The following is a 17,368-nucleotide window of genomic DNA, read 5'->3' as shown; positions in this document are numbered from 1 at the left end:
TTCCATGCAGTCATTCTCTCCTTTTGTACAACCTCAGGCAAGACAATTCACTTCTTAGCATCCTGTCTTTCCTATCTGTAAAATTGGGGTGGTGGCACTTAGCGAATTTTCCCAGGGGCAGTGGGGAAGCTTTGTTCATGGACATTCAAAAGGCATTTGGGGATGACAGGAGGAAGTGTTATATATTAATGCAAAATACTATGATATTCAATTCATTACATATACATGTATAGAGAAGAGAACATAAGTGGACTTCCCCTAACACATACATACGAGGAAACTTGATCATTAATCTAAAAGCTTTCTATTGAAAGCGGTACGTTCATTTGAACCAAAAAGCTCAGATCTAAAAATACGTGATACATTGACTTGCAGAAACGTGTAGAAATAAACGATATGGAGAGCAGTGCAGAATCAACAATGATGAGATAGTCAAATGTCCTTTTCCTGCTACCTCGGTCACTCTAAACCTCCGCATTTCACGTATGCAAAGCCCTCTGGAATTCAATTTCCAATGTTAACTCGTCAGTGCTATCTTTATTCCATATAATTTAACAAACAGTTATACAGTACTACTTAATTCTAGAGGAGGGTCCAAAAACCTCATAAAGGGGATTACTCTTTTATAAGTAATTGCTATCAAATACTATTAAATTCTGAATAGCGTTAAGCCCCCTTCACCCGCCTGCGCAGGCACTCTCATTTAGGATTAAAGCAACCTTTATTTGATTTGTTTTACTTCAATTCAAAATAAATTAGGCTGACCTGAATTAAGGCCTCTTCAATACTCAGAAAGAGTGTCTACACAGGGATATACTACACTTTAATTAGTCCACTTCAAAAGTTAATTTGGATATTTTTTCCTGACGTGCCCACAAGTATCATAGAGTGCATATGTCATATTTTATAGGATGGCTCAGAATCTAGAGCAAGGGAAAGGGCTTTGAAAATACCTTGAGTTTTCTGCTTCTATGAGCATTCTGGTGTTGCTGTGTACTCCTGGTGTATACTTAAGTAATGGCGGGATTTACTTCATCTAACTTCAGTTGTTTAAAGTTAGGTTTCTAGTTTAGTTTTGTTGTCTAGATTAAGTCAATAGAAAGAGATAAGCAGCCCTAGAAGATGATCCTGGTATGCCTCTTTGAGACTGCCATTACACAATTGCTTTAAGTCAATGTAGGAGCAAGCTGTCCACAACAAGTTCACCTCATATTCCCTTGTCCCTAGCTGCATGTTTTGCCATCTCCTTTGTGCCAGCAGGCATTCATGCAGCTGCGTAACTAATTGTGTCGGGAAACTGATCCAAGTAAAACCAAATCTGAACAACAATAACAACAACAAGAGAGAGAAAACGATTAGTTACAGAGGAGTCACTGCACGATGACTTAGGAAGGCTTAATTTTGATTGTGCAACCATATCCTAAAAAAGCAGGATGAATTGTTTTTCAGAGATATTTCTTTCACTCTACCAATTAAACAGGGAGCTTTGCCAGATAGTTTATAGCAAACACCTAACTTTCAGGCAATTGAAGAGAAAAACCTAACCCCAAGAAATACCTGTGCAAGCCCCTATGAATGTAAATAGGTCTGAGTTTCTGAGCAATATTTATATCTCGTGTCCTGTGGTTAAACAGCTTTCTTCAATTTTTCACAGCAAGCTTTGGCAAAGACAAGTGGAAACACTGTCTGTCTTCTTTTCAGTGCCGAATCTATGCTACCTTAAAGGTACCTGAGTTTTGGAAAGTCCTAGGAGCCCACCCTGTGAAAACCACCCATTAAAGGAGCTTATGTAGGGTGCTCAAAACTGCTAATCATGTTTGAAACTCTTGGCCCTATACAAAAGGAGTTACATTCATGCAAATTATTATTTTTTATAATACAGAAATATGTATACTTTAAGCCAGCCATGTGAATACTAAGAAATAATCTTTATCTGAGTGATGCTGCTGATCGTGTGACAAATGGATCAGACAACACACTGTGCATTTCAAGAACATCTTGACTCAAAACATCACTGCCAAAAGGCCTGAGTGCTCAGCCTGAATGGCTTTGAAACCAGAGCCCTTCAAACCATAATTCAAGGACTTGGGAGTAGCAAAGGGCAGAAGAGATGAATGGCATAACAGCCGAGAACCGATCTGAGAAGAAGGGATGTCATAGGGTTGCAAGGGACAGTTGGGGAATTTCTTTGCCTCGGTGGGTTGTGGGCCCTCGTGCTCACTGCCTGACATCAGCCACTTGGAATGCCAGTAATATAACACCCCTGCGACACTCGCTGCTCCTGCCGTACAGTTTTATTGCCCTGCTTCCACTCTCTCTGGTTTATATCGGATTGTGTTTTCCAAAGACAGGCAATAAAGAGGGGAGGAGGGGAAGGGGGATTTATAGCCTGCTAAACTAAACTTCCCTGGACTTGCTGTCCTCTGTCCCAGCCTTCCTCTTGCTGCCCTGACTGGTCTGCAGGAACAGCGCTTACAGCAAGGTCTCAGGGGTGTGAAGGACGAGGCTTGTCAGAGGCTCGCTTGGGCTCTCTTCTTGGGAGGTCAGAGAGCACACACCGGTCATCTGCTAGCTTGGTTGCTTCAGTGCATCAGGCAGCGTGCCACGCTTTTATGGAAAAGCATGCGGGCTTTTTCACGTGCTAATAATCTTGTGAGCAACCTTGAAGGGCATACTTAAAATTTACCACACGAGACTCTCGCTGTGGAAGGATTGTGGAACAAGTTAAGACTTACAAAAATCTGGCTTGATGCAGGCATCTTTAGTACTGTGAAATGATTGTCAAGGTCCCTCTGCCTCATAAGATTTAATGTCAAGGTTAGGCTTGTTGCCTGTGTGATTTCAAGCATGTTATGATAGTTCAATGTGGCTTGGGATCTTCATAATATAGATCTAACTGAGCTGGAAGCTTTTACAATCTGAAGATGAAACACTTGGCTAGCGCTGCTGAGGACAACCAAAGCATGACTGTGTCACTGTCAGTTGTCCCATTACATGGTCCATAAGGTGTATGATGTGAATACATGCAGCTGGAAACAAGGGCAACCATAGTTTTCTCAGACAGTGCTGTTCTTGCAAGTAGCTACAATCCCGAAAGACTGTGATTAGGCATCTCTACTTTGTGACAGGTGTAATGATGTTGCAGCGTAACTTTGACACGCTCTATAAATACAGGGGGTGAGGTAGGGAATGAGGGAGGGGGGGTTGGGATTTAGATCCAGGGACGGGAGAACCATTTCCACATAGCAAATTGCTAAGGAAATGCTCACCTAAGGCAGAAGTCTGAAACAATGACTTTCATCAGTGGACAGTTCCTCTACCTCCTGTGCTGTTCATGTATTTCAAAACATGCAGCCTCTGACAGTATTTTCTGAGAGGTGGGATATATAAACTCCTTCCTACTGAATTTCTAGTGTAATGTGGTTTGAGGCTGAGAGAGAACAAGTGTAAAGCAATTTTGTGAATTGAGTCATTGCATGCAGAGAAGTGTGGCAGATAAGTGAGGAGATAGTCAAACACCAGTAAAATGCAAGCACATGCCACCATGTAAACAGTGAAATTACCATGTGCTCCACTGTCCTGTGATAAAACTGTCAAGTATCTCTCAACTGCCCATCACTGACAGAAATTTTAACCCAGCTCTTACTAGTACGATCTCCCAGTGCCAGGTGCTCCCTTCTAGTCTCACACTCACTGTTTTCTGACCGCCTCCACCTTTGACAGCTGCCCGGGCTGCGGTGGGTAAGCCAAACGCGCCAGCACGTAACCACCAAGCAGTGGAAGGTATTGCCTCAGCTTCTCTGGAGCAGTTTAATGAGTAGCGATGGGCTGAAATGTGAGATGATGAATGGACTCTGCAAGGAATTTGTGAAACCATGCTGTTTGGATTGTTTAAGACAGTGTTGAACAAAGGACAAGGGGAAATATTGTCCTGTGGGGAGCAATTCAGCAATGGTAGAGATGTACATAAAGTGGTCTGATGGGACTTTTGTCTTATGTTTCTCTGACTGAAAGACGTGACACAGCTTCTAAGTCCAATTCAGCTGCACACGACTTGACCTGCCAGATGATACCAATCAAAGGTTAGCAGGTTTTTTTTGGTTGTTGTTTTTTTTTTTTTTCCTTTTTCTGTCATGAACCAAAATGGCATTGTGCTCAATAGTGTGTTAGCAGAAGCCAGACAAAGGACCTGGAACTTCGCTCTCAGAACAATTTTAGGTTTTGCAATATGGTGTGTATTACTTTCGGGGGAAACTTGGTTTCAGCTTAGTATGAGGACTGCCGTGTACAAGGAGGGAACAGAAAAATCTGTTTCTGGACACTGGGTACTTCTCCCATTGCATTTGTAAGCTCAGCCTATTTTTTCTCATAGAAAGCAGATAAATTGCTCAAACTTCAGCTTTTCTTCTCTTGTTTTGTTTGTTTGTTTAAAAGAGGTAGCAATTCCTTGTAAATGGACTCCCTTTAGGTCTTGAAAGGAGATCGCTTCTCAGGTCAAGCTCTTATGTTTTCATACTTTATTATCCAGTCTAAGGAGAACAAAACATGAGGGGAGGGAGAAGGAAAATCTGACAAATCTGGAAAATGTTATCACTCTTCCCCAGCCCCTTCTCCTTGCCCCCAGGAAATCCCTTATCTCTTCCTTAGCCATAGGGACATGATCTTTGTATATTTTGTACTTAAAATTTACCAGCACCTGTATACTTTCACTAGTCCCTTTTCTTACTGGTCAAACAATTTGTCAATCTTTGTTTCTGTCCAGCTGTCACCTGCCTGGACAGGCCAAAGCTATTAAGGGCAGAGGTTCAGAGCTAGTGGGGAAAGGGTTGAAAGGCCAGGATTGCCTGTGTGCAAATATATCTCTTTTGCAGATGATGAGGTGACATTCAGGAAGCTTATGATACTGAGTCAAGTGGAATGTCTGGGTGAGGTCAACTCAGTGAGAGAAATCATCTATTAGAAAGGCAGCAGAGAGATACACAAAACAAATGGCCTGAAGTTGTACTAGGGGAGGTTTAGGTTGGATATTAGGAAAGATTTCCTCACTGGAAGGGTTGTGAGGTATAAGAACAGGCTGCCCAGGGAAGTGGTTGAGCTACAATCCCTAGAGGTCTTCAAAAAACACACAGATGTAGAGCTTAGTGACATGGTTTAATGGTGGACTTGACAGTGCTAGGTTAAAGGTTGGACCAGGGCATATTAGAGGGTTTTTCCAACCTGTATGATTCTGTGAAAGTATGTTACTGAAGACCCCCAACTCTTTTGGTGAACCCTGCCTGACTTCAAAAGCTACTGTATATGCAAGACAAAGAAAAGATGGCACAGGTGCAAATGAATCAAGTATAAATGACATTTCTATCCAGCCATATACCCATCCAACAGTTTTTACTGCACGCCTTTCATTGTAGTTGCATGCGATCACATTTAAAATACAGTAAGCCTGGGTATAAATAAATGCATTATCTTCCCTCCTTCTATATCAAGAAGGTTTTAACTTACTTTGGAAAAACTGTACATCTTCTGTTCTGACACAAATGCCATAAGGCTCATGGTCAATGTGATTGATTATGGCGGTCAGTTATACAGTTATGAACAATGACTTTTGACAACACGATCATCGCCCATGAACTTCACAAAATCAGTCTTATAAGCAAGATGAAGTCCATCATCAAAACAGCCCTTTCTTTTTCTATTCAAAAAAAAAAAATTATCCTCTTCTATCTTAATGCATTTGGATTTTATGGCCAAACATGAAGCTAATTCCAGAAGCAAAGACTGTGCCTTTAGCCTGAAGGCACCAGTACCTACGCATTTTAGAAAAGTTCTTCTGGAATTAAGAGTGTTGTGGTAAAGGAAAAGAAGATTTTTAGTTTTACAGCATCTAAACACTATATAGAGCTCTGCAATTCAAAATCAATACCTTAGGTGCACGTGAAACCGTGGGCAATAAATTGCTAGAGTTCCTGGTGAGCAGCAGGCTTCTGGAAACCAAGTGGTTTTCCACTAGTGTAATTTAATCATAGAATGGCTTGTGTTGGAAGGGACCTTACAGACCATGCAGTTTCAGCCCCCTGATGGGATGCCATCCAGTAGATCAGGTTGCCCAGGGCTAGGCTCATCCAGCCTGGCCTTGAGCACCTCCAGGGATGGGGCATCCACAGCCTCTCTGGGCAACCTGTACCAGTGCCTCAGCAACCTCTGAATGAAGAATTTCATCCTAACAGCTAATCAAAATCTCCCCCCTTATAGTGTAAAACCATTCCCCCTTGTCCTATCATTATCTGCCTGAGTAAAAAGTTGCTATTTTTTTTATAAGCCCTTTTTTTGTAAGTATTGAAAGGCTGCAATGTCCAAAGGTTCTGGGTTTAACCGGGAAGGAATCTATTCTGTGCTCATATGAAGAGTAGTAAGAGACTTTGGATGTCTTTAGAGACTGAAACTCTATCGATAGTCATATTCAGTCTTCCCAAAAATGTAGGGAATCCAACCCTAGTGTTCTCTATGATGCATCACACACTCCAGGCTAGAAGCTGCATCCAAAACTCCCCAAAATTCAGTGAAAAACAAACTGAGTATCCTGGATAGGGCTTACCTTTTGTTGAAATGATAGGTCATGCTATATGCAAGCATGCTACAAGTTCTCTCTAAAGACAATTTTGTCTGTCTTACAGAATGATAAGCAAAGACGACAGGGGAATAATTCACCCGTACTCCTTTTAGAAGAGATCCAGCATAAACTGGCCAAGGACTTGTTTTCATGTTAGTTCCTGGAAGAGCAAGTAACTAATCTTGACACTTCTAATTAAACTGGCATTTCTTTCTTATTTAGCCATGGCGCATCTGTTCAAGACTTCTTAAATTTTCTCTGTTCAGAGGGACAACATGAGATAAAGGCACCATTTATACTCCAGAATTATGGATTACGCAGAATTCAACTTCCTCTCTGTTCTGAAAAATGTCTCTGAACATATCTCTGCAGAGATGCCTGACAAACACACTGCTCTTTAAACAGTGATGGAACTTCAACCTGCCTTGAATGCTGCCAGGATTTCACATGGAGCTTTGGGATACATGAATTACCTCACCACACCCTGCCAGGTTTTCAGTAGATAAATCCGATATAAACATCACTCCTGCCTTCACATTTTTATTTCCTGATTGCCCTGCATTTTATCTAATGCATTTAACAATGACTTCATCTGGAATATTTCTGATGGAATAATGAAAACAAAACCTGGACCCCCTCCTCCTCTATTCCTGCTGCTTATTAACCCAAGGTGATTTAGGACGTCCTTGAGCCTTACAGCAAGAAATTTATTTCAGGAGCTGTGTGCTTAGGGACACGTGGAAGAGGTTATTTATTCTAGAGAGCCATCCAGCAATGATGATGTCATAGGAACCAGCAAAATACCATATCAACTCGGTTAGTTCGCTACCAAATCATTGCCTGCAGTTTCCTATGTCTGATGGCACCTGCTGATATACAGGGTGCCTGAATATAATTGGCATATATATTGCTTAAATTTTATAAATGCTTAAAAATAATTTTGGTTACTTTATTGTTGGGCTATTTTAAACCCCTGCAGGTAAACTTTTGCAGTTTTATATGCAACAGAAAAAGGCCTATTGTAAACAAGTCCCATCTCAATCCAAAGTGAAACAGCTCAGTCATGGCAGGCTGAACTCTCATGCAACTCTTTGCTTCCCTTGTATATACAAATGACAGATCTGTGAATCAAGAAAGTACTCCATATTTAGGACATTTTTTTTGTAAAGCCCTACCCAGAAGCAGTTGAGTTTGAAGAAATTCTGACCCATTGCTGAGGCCTTTTTCAGAACTACTTCTAAAACTCATGGCTTCCTCCTGAGACTGTCTGCAGTCAGAGTTTGCTCTTGGTTCTAAGGCAATACACATTGGTAAAAACTATCTAAGGTAACAAGTAGAGACGATCACTTCACTACGGCTGCTCTAGTTATGACTTGCCAAATACCAAGCAGTGGAGAATCCCAGGCTTATTTGGTAGAACAGCATAGAATCACAGAAAACAGGGCAGGAAAGAACACTAAAAGGTCATCTAACGCATCTCCTTCCACAGGACTTTTATACTTGTAGCGTTCTTTGATGGTGAGTCAAGGAATGGGTTAGGGTGGTGTTTTTTTGCAGGCTGAACTACAGGTTCCTTATACAAACTTCAGGAAATTATTTCAACGCAGCATAAACAAAGCACTATATTTCCTCTCTCTCATATGGGTATTAAGTAGCTTAAATGCTGTCAGTAAAGGCTGTAGTACCTCTGCCTTGCTGGATTAGAATGCATATGATTACTGAAGCTGCCTGAAGTATTTATTTCTCGTGTTTTGACTCTTTGGGGATTTGATTCTGGGGAACTTAAGTCTGTAGGAAGATTGTGTATGACTGAGTACTGAATTAGGTCCTTTATAGTAAGGAGCTATTTGCAAGTGGATTGTGACATTCTGAAATACCACATTATGCATTATTACTTGTAAATGTTGGTGTGCAATATTCCTCGTTGCAAATAACTCATAACTTGCCTGCTGTGAATATCCCATCTGCAAATTCACCCAAAGTGGGTTAGTTACAAGACTCAGGTGATGTGAATACCTTACCCTCACTGGTTACCAAGCAGCACATTCCAAGTATGTTATGAACTGTACCATTCAGTGTGTGCTTTCTGAAAACATTCAGATATTAAATTCTCCCTCTGTAGATACAGTGCTACATAACTTGAAAATTCAACAGTCTGTAGAGTATCTTGCTACGTTGAAATCCATAATTCGTTCAAAATTCTACGGTATATTCAAAGAAATATTTCTCAACACTTAGTTATACTAAGTACAGGAGTGGGGTTCTCTGTCACAGAGGTGGTCAGAATATTATTGGGACATAGTGGGAGCAATGGGTGTGAAATAACTCTTTGCTACCTGAGAGCCTGGGAGGGAAAGAAGATAACGAGTGTAAAGAGGGACCATGATTTCAGTACAAGGATGGGTAGGTCCCATTGTGCTGCTGTTACCTTAATAAGTTCAGTTGGCGTTGTGTGCAGATCCACATTCTTTTGACCCCTTTCTTGCATGAGTTCCTGAAGCCAGAAGTGGTCCCACTGGTCTTTTTATATTTCTGTTTTAATTTATACTGATCTTTCCTTTATATCTCTTTCACTAGGATGTTATGGGCAATCACTGATATCAGAACTCTATCTAGGCAAGCACATCATTTTAACACGGTCTTTCCCATGTTATTGTCTATGAAAGTTCTTTAATTCTTTATCTTTTCCCTCAAAATGCCGTGTTGCCTACCAACTGCTCTTCTCCATTCCCTTAACATAAAGCAAAGAAAGCAGATTCAAAGTACCCCTGCAACAGGACAATGTCATACCTGGGGAACAATTTGGCTCCTCTCCTACATCCTTCATTCTTGTCTTTATAGATTTTCTCCTATGCCAGTTCCTAATCTATTATTCCTTCTCTCTTTCACTTCTTATTTCCTTCATGGATCACAATCTTTCCTATATCTGCTACAGAATTCTTAAGGCGTCCGTGTGCAGTTCAAGGGTCCCATTAACAACAGGGATTGTTTGTATGACCTAATTAGATTTCCACAGAGGCAGCCTTAATTGGCCCTTTTGGTTTTTTGGATTGTCCGCAAAGTAATAGTGCAATGGCAGTGTTCATTTTGCTTGGCAATATCAGGCCATATATCACATCCTTTTCCTTCCAGTCCTTCAAATAAGCTTGTCTCATTCTTATTTTGGTTTCAAATTATAGATTATAAATTTCACTTCTCTCCACTTTTCTCTATAATTTGACCCCCAGCTGTTGAAACTACTTCAAGTGATTCCCCCTGCCCACCGTCTACCCCCATTGCTAACGGTTTCATATGAAAGACAGCCCTAGCTTTAGGAACAAATGACGTCCCTCAGACCAGCTGTGTCTAATAAAAACCCAACCTCCAACTCTCACTTCCCTTCCTCAAAAGGACAAAATTGATTTGAAAGTGCTGACGATAAGATACATGGGAATACAAAATCTCCTTCAGTCAACAGACCAGAGCTGTGCACTGTGACATCATTGTATCCAAAAGAAATGATGCTGTCAGTTTCTCCATTGCCCTGTAACTAGAAGTTATTACAGTTGTCCTGTAGCAATGATGTTTGTTCATTTAATTTAGCCTTCTTCTAGTCTGACCACAGCTATTTTCATTCCTGTAGTGCCATAATGAACATTAGATCAATTTTGTAAAAAACACTTGCTAGTATTGGATGACCACTTGAAACAATATATTTTTTGAAACTGCAGAGTACCTAAACAGGGGAAACAAGATTACACTGTGCCAGAAATGACCCTGCAACACTTGTTGCACACACAAACAAGACTGGCAGGTGACACCAGCCTATGTTACTTACTTTTGCACTCTGGATGTCCTGGCAACTAGACGAAAGGTTTCCTGTATCTGGCTGTGTGGCTGAATACAGCTGTATCTGAGAGCAGACAAGGTTTCAAATCACTCCATTGCTTGGGAAACCTAAAAAGAGGACAGAGATGATCATTTTGGCTGAGTATTCAAAGATCCTCTGTATCCCTTTCTCCACCTATCATCAGCCAAAGCAGGGTATTTCTGCAATACTTCTTGTTGAAGGGAAAAGCAGTAACATGATTCTCCCCTTTTCTTTTTTTCCTGTTGCCCATTGCAGATTTATTCTGTTCGGCATCTCTCAACCTCTATGAAAACCTTCATCCCTCTCTCTCTCTTCACCCTTTTCTCTATTCTACTTGGATGGCTTTGGAGGTTTTTTTCTGGACATCTGATTGAAAACACTTTCTAGAACTCAGATAAGTAATGTTTTCATGAGATTTCTAGTATATCTGAGTCTTTGCTAATTTAGAAATATCTCTTTTAGTTTGTCTTTTAGTTCTATTTCATCCTTTAATCCCCAAGTGAAGCTGGAACCTAACAGCTACTTAGGAATTGAAAAAAAAATAGTCTGAAATCTTTTTTAAAGTTCAGAAGCGAAGTCTTGTTTTATTTAGTGGCATGAGGAGATTTAAGTGCAAAGTTAATGCCTTTGTTACGACTACACAGTGAAAAAATTTTGATGACCAGAAGGAACGTAAGTATCAATGCTCTATTCAAATTTCAAAATCTGCTCCGGTGCGTTCCCACCTTTCACTTTGGGCCCAATTCTGCGGATACAGCCATTCTATGTCACTGAAAACTCTGTAATTTCAATTTTCAGTGGGAGTCAAGATTATTTATCACTTTCCAGGAAGTTCTGAAGAGCTTACAGAAGTGAACATTCAACCACACATAGGTCAATAGTATAGGCAAGGAGGCTGGAAAATCACGAGCTTCCTCACAGCTGCCAACACGCATGGTTCGTGCAGTGAGCCACAGAAACCCTGGAGAGAGAAAATCAGTTTGCTTCTTCCTGAAACTGCTCCCTGCAGAATATTTTGGAGAATTTCGTACAGTGTAATTACAAATGACTGTAATGACAGGGCCTCTGCTTGTTCCACTGGAAGACTGTTTCACTATCTAACAGATCTCATCATTCAGAAATGTTTCTGGTGCTCAGCTAAAATTTAATAACATCTTGTCATTAATCAGTCGCAGTCTCGCTTTGCTTTGTTGTGTCATTTAAGTGACTCTGGTTCTTCTTTGGAGGATACAGCTCTGCAACAATGTAGAATTGCATACCCTGTGGTATGGGAAATTAAGTACTGGGAGTAGGAACAGTTCATAGAAGTACTGTTATTTGTAGTCAGCTATGAATATCTGCAGAAGTATGTAACTTCTGCAAAACAGATATGTTGACATCTTGATATGATTGTATATGTTGACAAACCATCATTTGGGCAGGGAATTCGCTCCAACCCAAAAAAGACCACTTGAAACTGAACAGGTTTCAGAACTCAGCCTCTCTGCTTCTTGGTAGCATGCTACAAATTTGATTTAGCAAAGTACAATGATTTGATGTTACGATACCGAAAATGATTTTGTGGAGATGTTCTTTGCAATAGAGGCTTCCACAGATGAAATCCTACAGTTAATCCTATATAGCTGGGATAGCAAATCCATATTTCAGCTGATAGGTAGTATTATTCTGCTGAGCAGAGGCAATTTCCTGGGCCTTTACAAGTATTTTTGTTTGATAATGTTGAGAATGGTGTTTTCATATCATAATTGGCTTATTTCCAAAATATTTGCAATCTTGATAACTCTGCACAGCACACTGGTATGTAATGCATAAGCAATCATCCGGAACTCAAAAACTAGGCACCTCAACTGTTTTCAAACGGAGCTACCTCGCATTTCTGTCTCTTGAAAAATTCACACAGAAGTCTCTTACCAGCCATCCTCACTGTTCTATATGAACTAATCCAGACCAGCGGCTGGAACACTGAACTTGTTACTAGCTTGCAGTTAATTAGTACCACAAAGGAATTCTGTGTTTCAAATGTCAGATCAAACAAAAAAACAAACAAACAAAAAAAACCCATCCTACCCCATGATATTCTAAATAACTTCCTTGGTCCAGTCACTGCACAGCACATTAATCTCTTCCTAGGATTTTCATCCTGAATGCTTACAGGTGATGCCTACCATGCCAGCCACTAGCACATCCTAGCATACCATTAAACATTTTAAAGATTCTTGGAATTTCTTAAAAGAGAATATCCAGATGTTTTGATGATAATACACTGCAGCATTCTGTGATGGCCCCCAATTTTTTACAGAAATTGCCTCAATTACCTATTGTATTTTTGCTTTATTTCAACAAATGTGACAATATCCTGCATGATTTTAGTCCTGGCAAACTATCTCATGAGGAAGCATCTTGATTGTTTCTTTTTCCCCTCAGTTTCTGTACTTATTGCTGTCTGAATACTTCAGTCTTGCTCTTGCCGGTTTAGATGAGGAGGAACCCCACTGAAACCAACACAATAATGAACAGAGCGAGAAAACAGGCCCTTTTTCATTCTGCTTCATGGTGGATCAGTCCACAAGCCAGGAGTGAGCTTAACAGAACGCCTTGAGGTTGGATTTGCTTTTTGGAATTAATTGTCCCTATCGGTCCCCAGTGGAAGGAGCGGAGCTGCCAGTAGTTAATGCACTGCTGCTGGCTCAGGATCTGCCTTTGGCTGCCCGTGCTTCCCCAGAGCCAAAGGCAGTCGGCTCAGCTGGCCTAGAGAGAGGGCAGGACATCAAGAGCCACCCCTAGCTCCTACCTGAGGTTGAGCCAAGCCTTGTACAGGGTTCTATAAGTCAGCAGAAACCCACAGGTCACACTTGGTAGCGCCTCTGTGTCACACAAGGGCATCTACATGCCTTCACCCCCCCCCGATTGGCACTTCATCTCCTCCCAGCATGGTGGACAGCCTGACGGTGTTTTAAAAGAGTACTTGCTCCTCGTCCTGACAGGACAAGCCACCCCGGGTGTCCGGACAGGCACTGAGGTGCTCGTGGCAGTGTGAGGCGATAAGTACCCGCTCGAGGAGCAGCGAGCCTGCCCTCATCTACTTACACAACCCCTAGGAGCGGGCCGGGTGAGCCGTCTCTTTTCTGCCGGAGCCGTCTATCCCCGCACGATGCTTAGGAGCCAGCAGGTGGCGGGGAGGGACGGGAGGACACAGAGGCATTAAGCGAGGGTGAAGGGGCCATCGTGGGATGCTGAGGGGCGGAGGAATGCGGAGGCGCCGCGTGGCGGTGAAGGGACCCCGAGCGGCACGCGCTGAGCTGAGAGGCGCGAAGGCGCTGAGGTGCGGAGCGGCACGGCGAGCAGTGAGGCGGCCCTGAGCCGCCGAGGTGCTGGAGGGCACAAAATGGCGGCGGCGTGGCCCTGAGGTGACCACGAGGTGGCCCTGAGGCACTTAGGGCTGCGTTTAGGTACGCAGATGGGTGCCAGAAAGGACGCGCACAGTTGTGGGTCACTGGATTGGAGGGGGGATGAGGCACTGTGGAGGCCTTCAAGGGTCATAGCTTTCCATAAGGAGTTGCATGTGGTGAGTATGTGCTGAAGGGTGCCTTTTAAAAGTTCAAAAAGGGGGGGAGGGTTATGTGTTTCGTTCTTTGTGAAGCATGTTAAAAAATGACCTGATGGTTTTTGTTGTGCTATTTCATAATCAACAAAATAATGAAAAACCTGAAGGTTTGAAGGTTGCTTTTTTTTTTCCTGAAGTCTATATTTCTAATATTAAGTATATTTTTATTTAAGAAGGTGGACAGCTTTTATCAAAAAGCTTTTTTTTTTTCTTTTCTTTTTTTTTTTTTAATCCAAAATATGTTCAGCAGGTTCATGCCTTTCAGGTAATGTGTTTTGCTCCCGTTTCCCTTCCTGTGCTCCATGTCCTGGGACAAAGTTATTTCAGGGCTAGAGCCTCTGGTGACACACATCTGCCTAGCTGGGTGCTGGACTGGCACGTCCCGTGCACAGATGGAAACCTGTGAATATGCACCACTGTAAATATGTTCTGCATATAGTTGGTAATAGCTCTCATTATTTGTAGGGCTGTACAGTGACAGAGTGAGGCTCCAAGGGGCTCAGTGTCTGTGAGACCCAGGCTCGATGTCTGTGAGGCATAGGCTGGAAATGAATATTTCACATGGTGAAACATTAAACGGTGGGAGCCAGGTGAGAGAAGCGGAAGGTGAGGAGAAGTTTGAGGGGTTCAGCAAGACAGGTGTGACAGAAAATTATTCTTAGAAGTCTGACGCATGTCACGTAACCTCTTTGAATCCTAGTCCAGGTAATATCATCATTTATACCTCGGTTATCTACCATTTGAACTATGAGTGAAGCTTTGGTAGCTATTTATGTGTTAACTACAAAGGATTTGTCACTATAAATTAACTAATAGAGCTGTAATGCTGAATCTTCTGAGTGGGTCACAACTTCTATTGTGAAAGAAGCATTTGTTGCTATGGTTCATAATAATTTCCCACTCCCCCAAATAAACTATGTAAACAATTTTTTTTTCTCATTTGAAATGCATCCCCATTAGGATGACCGGGGTGACTGTCTACACCTAGCCACTATAAATATTCATGTGAAACTTAAGTGTAGGCAAGTTTTCCATCCTAAAATATCATTGTGTTCTTGTGCAAGCTCTGAAATTAGTCAAAACACATTGTTTTGAAAAGATAAATTAACCTTCTTTTTATGGTCACTGGAATTTTTGTCTAAATAGGATAACAATGCAATTTTCAATGAGAAACTGTAATGTGAGAATATTGAAAGAAATGAAAATTGCTGAAAGCCTGGTGTTTCTTCTGGTTTCCCAAAGAAATGTAGTTTTGTTATTAGAGGCTTTTTAACAAAAAGAGTAGTTTAAAAAAAGAAAAACACAATAATATCTATATGGAAATTGTTACAGTCTTCTCTCTTGCTTTAACTGTTGGTAAATATTTCTCCAATTTGTTCAGATTTAGACTATCCAGATATGCCGACAGAATTTCATTTAAATTCTGGTTTGTGTGCAGTTGCAAATTGCATGAGTTGATTTAAAGCCTTAAAAAAAAGTGTTAATTTGGTCCAAGCGTTTGCTACTCTGTAAGTAAAATTCCTGCTTTATTCCTATTTTAAGGTGGGAAATATCAGGGAGATAAGTACTTTAGTAACATAGAGGCTGTGCACAATGTTGACAACAGCCATTGGTGGCCTCCGCTGGGAATTGTTCCCAACTAAATGGTAGCACTGCTAGTTGACAAGGCTTGAATGGCATCCACAAATGAAGGGCATCACATCAATTGGTAGGTGAGTGAGTGCCTGGCATTTTTAGCTTATGCTCAGACTAAGACTAAGCTTATAGACTGATGATTGCATTCTGGTGATCTTTGCTGGAAGAGCTCGATGTTGACATAGGCTACTGCCACATGGCTCTTGCTGTGAACCATGTGGCTGTCAGCTCATTCGGAGGCAGAGCTTTACCACTCTCCTACACTGTGTCTCCTGCCACGAGTGCCTGAGAGTAGAATAGGTCCTGTGTGCTGCTGTGCAGAGGCAACCACAGTGCCCTACAGAGTTTCACATGTTCTACTGATTATCCAGCACACTTAAACTTTGAGTTATAAGGGTGACCCCAGCCAGTTGGCTGAAAAAATATATTTGACATCATTGAAAATGTATGCTGCTGCTGAAGCATGGATTTTAATTTGAGGAAAATGTCGGCCATAATCTAGCATACATTAAAAAATATATCTTTTTATTTCCATATGGGTCATGTTAAGGAAAATATTAAAAAAAAAAAAAAAAGCCAACTCTATTATATGAAGTCTCATTAAAGCAGCCTGGAAAAGTTTAGCCAATTTACAGGCTATACATCTTAATCTCCCCAAATTACAGGAACGATAGAAAAACGGGTGGCAGAGAGGAAAAGCGGGACCAGCAGAACCTGGCTGGGGGCCAAACAATGGATCAAGTAGCCCGTGCTTTCACTTGACTGCTACCCCTTGTTATTTAAAGAAAAGAAAGGATTTTCAAAGAAAGACCTTAAAGTGGCAAAGTATGGAGGGTACTTCCTTTGCCAGGTAGAAGCTAAGACCAAAGCTTGGTTACTTTAACATGTTGCCTTGCCTCAACTCTTTGGTATCTAGAGTGATAGATTTGAGAGGACAAAAAAAGTGTCTGCAATTGTGTTCTTTCTGTTCTAGAGTAAAATGGGAGAAGTGAGGGGCATATGATGGCAATGGGATACAAGTGATAGTAATACACAAGGGAATATTTTATAGCTCAGGAAGATAAGGTACTAACAACACATCTTTCTGTTTGTCTGACTGTTGGGATATGTATTCAAGAACTTTTTTTTTCTTCTGTAGCTGTTAGCAGGCAGGTGTTGTTAAGTGAAGTAATGTCTCTGCCATCTTGGACAGCATCTGCAGAGAAGCCAAAGTTAGAAAGGGTATACGGGCACTAAAGAACACAGGGACAAAACAGCCAGAGGAAAAAGGAAAGAAGCACTCAGATACAAAATAGCAGAGAAGTAATTGTCATCACTGAATTCAGTGCTGTAGGTGTAGGAAAGCTACCCGATGACCTCTTCTGCTACTGTTTGGGGGGATCTACTCAAATGGCAAAAGATGGTGTATGAAGTTGGGAAAAATCCTCGTTGCCTCCTGCATTGGTTTAGCAGACCATACGCTGCAGAAGGCATCAAAAAGAGGAAAAGTGTCCTGACATGAATTAGTGAATAAGTGTAATAGCCACCAAAGGAACAAATCTGAGTAGCAGAAGGACAAGGAGAGAAACTAGAAGATCTTGAGTGTTTCTGAATCAGTCTGGTATTAGCTGAAGCTGGGGCTGGCTTAATGTACGTATCTGAGAAATAATGTAGGACAGAGTGGGAATATAAG

The 17,368-nt window shown here is 41.4% G+C and overlaps 2 long non-coding RNA genes across 2 annotated transcripts in view; one reads left to right on the top strand and one right to left on the bottom strand.

Moving 5' to 3' along the window:
• LOC310883753 overlaps nt 1-13,679 on the bottom strand; it is a 73,827-nt gene extending 60,148 nt beyond the window's left edge. The window contains exons 1-2 of the long non-coding RNA XR_014573720.1: nt 13,545-13,679; nt 10,425-10,543 (exon numbers count right to left, since the gene is read on the bottom strand). This is a non-coding gene — a long non-coding RNA (uncharacterized lncRNA). The remainder of the gene's footprint in view (nt 1-10,424; nt 10,544-13,544) is intronic.
• Nucleotides 13,680-13,886: 207 nt separating this feature from the next.
• The window catches only part of LOC310883752, a 109,915-nt gene continuing 106,433 nt past the window's right edge, over nt 13,887-17,368 (top strand). The window contains exon 1 of the long non-coding RNA XR_014573719.1: nt 13,887-14,022. This is a non-coding gene — a long non-coding RNA (uncharacterized lncRNA). The remainder of the gene's footprint in view (nt 14,023-17,368) is intronic.

The sequence above is a fragment of the Anser anser genome (assembly GCF_964211835.1).
Source record: "Anser anser genome assembly, chromosome: 18".
Classification (NCBI taxonomy): Eukaryota; Metazoa; Chordata; class Aves; order Anseriformes; family Anatidae; genus Anser; species Anser anser.
Note: the sequence above shows the minus strand (reverse complement) of the source record. Positions and strands in the feature narration are given on the sequence as shown.